Here is a 4,776-nt window from a genome sequence, read left to right as displayed (position 1 = left end):
TATATAAGCCGGTCACTTTGCAAGAAATTGAACAAACACTGAGCTCTTTTGTAAAAGACAAAATCCCCGACCCAGATGGATGGACCGTGGAATTCTACATACACTTCTTTGATCTGTTTGGAAAATGCCTCCTGAATATTGTTGAGGAGGCTAGATTGCACGGGCGGATTTCTGCTGCAATCAATTCCACATTTCTCGCTTTAATCCCAAAGAACTCTTCTCCTAAAATAATCTGGGATTTCAGGCCAATCTCTCTGTGCAATATTCTCTACAAAGTTATCTCAAAGGTGATTTCCAGGCTCATAAAAGGGGTATTATCCAACCATATCTTCAGAGAACAGTTTGGGTTTCTTAACAACTACCAGATACATGATGCGATAGCCATGGCGCATGAAGCCATTCATACAATCCATTCAAGAAAAAAGGAAGCGATGGTCATGAAAATTGATTTACACAGAGCATTTGATAGTGTGGATTGGTCTTACATTAGGCTTATTCTTTATAAGGTGGGACTCAGAAATCATAACGTTGAATGGATTATGGCTTGCATCTCTTCGGCATGCTTCCCAGTGATCACTAATGGTTTCCCAACACATTTCTTCAAACATGGTCGCGGGCTCAGATAGGGATGTTCCCTCTCTCCCTTAATCTTTCTTCTTGTTATGGATGGAATCAGTCTTAAAATAAAGGAGCTTAGTCATGTAGTATCTTTCAAGGAACCCATATAACGGGTATTGTTAACATTACTCATTTGTTTTTTGTCAATGATATCTTAACCTTTGGAATCATTTTGAGAGCTCAATGGGAAGCCCTATTTTACATATTTTCTATATTTGGGGCCTTCTTTGGTCTACAATTAAATGGCGGGAAATCCACACTATATTTTTCTGTAGGAAACATGGAGAACATTGAACACATTGCATGAAATTTTGGTGTCATAATAGCACCACTACAGAACGAGATACACTATCTGGGATATAACATCAAGCCACACAACTATATAATTTCGAAATGGAGCTGGCTTATTGATAAATACAAGCAGAAACTCTCAAATTAGACACACTAATTTTTATCATCGGATGGCAGATACATTTTAGTCTAGGCATCACTAAAACAAATCTATGTTTATTGGGCTCACCTATTTGGATTCCCAAATACAATTGTCAAAAAATTCACCTCGATCATGACACATTTTCTCTGGAGAGGGCTCAAGGTATCAAGCAAAATGAACCTATGTAAATGGTCAAAGTTAACAAAGTCCAAAGAATTTGGTAGATGGGGACTGTTAGAACACCAATCTTTTGGAACAGCGTTGCTCATTAAATCATTTTGGAGATCTATTACTGGCAGGGGAATCTATCAAGATATTTTTCATTCAAAATATATCCAAAACAATACATAGGAAGATATCTACAGGAACACATGTTCACACAGGAAAGATGGGTCAATTATCTGGAGAGGCTACATGAAGATTATGCCTTGCTGGAGGTCAAGAATGGTATAGGAATATGGAAATGTGGGGAAACTATGATTGGTTCACTTAACATTAAAGGTCTGGCAGGTACGCAGGTTCTTAAGGAGCATACGCTGAACTCAATCTACATAAGAGGTATCTTCCTTTTATGTCAAGTAATAGGAGACATAAAACATAGTTGTCCCATTTGGAGTCTGCGTTGGAATTGGGATTGCAACATGCTGTGGAACACACTTGGCGACAATACAAAGACTCACTCAGTCAGGCTAGACTACTTCACAATTTTCAGGGAGACACTATCACATGGGGAGGGAAGATACATAACCAGACGCCCTTGGTTGCAAACACATATGGATTTTTGATCACGCAACGACACAATTTCAATCAATGCTCCTGGTTTTATAAAGTATGGAAGATTAATATCCCTATAAAAATAATACTATTCAACTGGTTGGTGTGGAAAAGTAAAATCTTGACTTGGGATAACTTACTTAAGCGAGGATTTTAGGGACCTGGCATATGTATTTTTTGTAGAAACTTGCCTGAAAATGTTGATCACATTTTCTTTCAATGCCCATATACTGCTCACATCTCAGGGATGATAGCTAGATTTTGGCACTGCCCGTGTATCTTGAATTCAAATCTACATGGCTTGATCACACATTGGAATGTTAATTCTACTGAGAAGGCTACTATTCCACTTTTCACAAATTGGGAAATCCAGAAAGCCAAGAACTATTACATATTTGAAGGCATTCCTATAGACATATCTAAAATCTACCACAAGGCGAACAATTGGATGGGAGGATCTCCTCCACCTCTAAAGACAACCAGGAATCTCGATAATATTAGAGTTGCCCCTTCTATCACTTTGTCAGCCGGTTGGTTCAATGGTGCATCACAAAGAGGTATATGTGGTTGTGTTGTGGTTCTTATGCTGGACAAACATACTCGATGCAAACTCTTTTGGCAGGGAGGCCCAAGCACTAATACAAGATCAGAAATTATGGTTGTCTAGGGACTACTCTAGTTCATTACAAAAATGAGGTGGCTCAACATAAATATATATGGGGACTCAAAATTCCTTATTGGAGGTATTCTAGCAGTACATTCATTTGATCCTCCACTACTTCCAAGTTGGATCATGAGGATCAAACAGAAACTTGCCACACTCTCCTCATATACCATACAACATGTATTGAGAGAATTCAATATGGAGGCGAATCAACTATCTAAGAAAGGCCTACAAGGACAATATGGGTGGATGCATTATAAACACTTCATGGACCAGAACATTCTCGAGGAAGGAGATATCAGATTTTCTTATGGATCTTGTCCTAACTTTTTGGTTTTCATGTTATGGTTGTGTTGGGCGCTGAATCCCCCAAGGCAAGTTTTGGGGCTTAAAGCCCAAGATTTGACTACGTCCGATGTAAAGACTCCACGAAGAATGGGCATGGAGAACAAAGTTGTAATTGAGTCACATGGTTGTCCACCCTTACTTTTATAATGTAATGTCGATTTTAGAGATTTACCCATGGTCCACGAACCATGGGATTGTATAAATAGAGAGAGGCTCTAAGTTGTAAGAGAAGAAAGTGAGCAATGATGGAATATAAGCATTAGATCTAAGAATCTAAGGGTAAAGTCATGCCTTTGGGTTGTATAGTAGGAGAAGGCTTTGCAGCTAAGTGCACAGAGGTCTAGTAGTCTGCAGCTAAGTGTGCGAACCCCTGCAGCTGAGTGTGCAAGGTGAGTCGAATCTGTAACCATTGGAGAAAATAATAAAGAGAAGTTTCTTATCATTTCTGTGTATCTTTTTCTGTTTTATGCGTCGAAGTACATTGGGTATGAATTGCAAGTTTACCATTTATTTACTGCGCGAACTTATATGGAAGTGTTGAATAAGAAAATATAAGATAAGTATCTGTTTAAATGAAGTTAACTAACAATTATAAGAAGATAAGTAAGATCCGTAGTGAAACTTAGGGAAAGAGCACAGGTCGTTGTCTTAGCAACGCGAAATCACCTCAGCCCCTAATTAGGGCTGCGCGAAGGTGATTATAACAGAGCGCGAAGGCCTCGTAGGACAGGAGAGTGCGTGAAGTAGCCTGTGTGAAGTCATTCCTAGTTGGACTAAGACGACCCCTCAAACATCTCAAGGGTGCAGAAACCTGGTTCCAACATCCCCCCATACTGCTTCGGGTGAGACCTCAGTCCGTGCTCCGCAGGCTGTTGTCGAAAGGGCCAGTAATACAGGGATTTGTTTGGCTAACTAACTCCAAACCTGGGTTAGGCCCCATCAAGCCAACAAATGGTTCCATTGTCAGGACCAGAATCTGCATAGAGATGTCTGATGTCGTATTATTGGAATCCAACAAAGAAGGAAATTGAAGGTTGGTTGGACAGAAGAATTCATGAGTTCGCGGAGCAGGAGAATAGGAACCCATGACTGTCAAAAGAAAACTGGTTAGACTACTACCTGTACATAGAGATCCACGAAATCTTCTTTGCATATTTTCCCACTGAGCTGTACGAGTGCATAACAAAGCTAGCAGATAGACAAGTAAGGTGGAAGCTCGACAGTACTATTGTGTGGACCCCAGAATTGGTGCATAGCTTGGAAGCATCAAAGGATCAGATAGCGCACGTTGTTGATCACTGGCTCAATCGAATTATAGGAGGATTCATTACTGAGTATGCAGTTGACACCTCGGTTAGCTACAGCGAGGTTGAGCAACGATTTCTCAAAGGACTGCGAGGTAAGTACGTAAAGTCTTTGAACACTTGGATTAAAAGGTTATTATGTGAGAAAAGGGTTATGCAGTTACCTTGATGTCTAGAGCTACGCGAAGCGAAAAAAACCTATAGAGATGAGGGAAGTAAGGGACTAGAGAATATCCCTTTGATTTCACCTCCACGAGGGGACGAGGAAGAGCTCGCGAAGGTCTCACCGTGAAGTGCAATCAATCTGATAAGGCAGAGAATCCCACGAATACCACCCCCACCCACACTACCACTAGCTTCACCACCATCACCTCCATCTTCACCCGTACCACCACCACCGCCACCACGATTCAATATGGCGAGCATAGTGAAGTTGCCTATGATCAAAGGTTTGGGGAATGAGGATCCGAATTAGTTTTGGTTCATGATAAGAGTCATATGGGAAGAGCAAGGGGTTACAGATGAAAATATCAAGAAAGCGACACTAGTTAGCGCCCTGCAGGACCGCGCGCTGACCTGGTATATTAAGCACTCCAATGATAACCCAAATGCAAGAATCATGAATATCCAAACAG

This window comes from Pinus tabuliformis, chromosome 2_2 (assembly GCF_031772625.1).
Source record: "Pinus tabuliformis cultivar Carrire ecotype Pingquan chromosome 2_2, CPIR1, whole genome shotgun sequence".
NCBI classification, from domain to species: Eukaryota; Viridiplantae; Streptophyta; class Pinopsida; order Pinales; family Pinaceae; genus Pinus; species Pinus tabuliformis.
The sequence above is the reverse complement of the archived record's forward strand: the minus strand, read 5'-3'. Positions refer to the sequence as shown.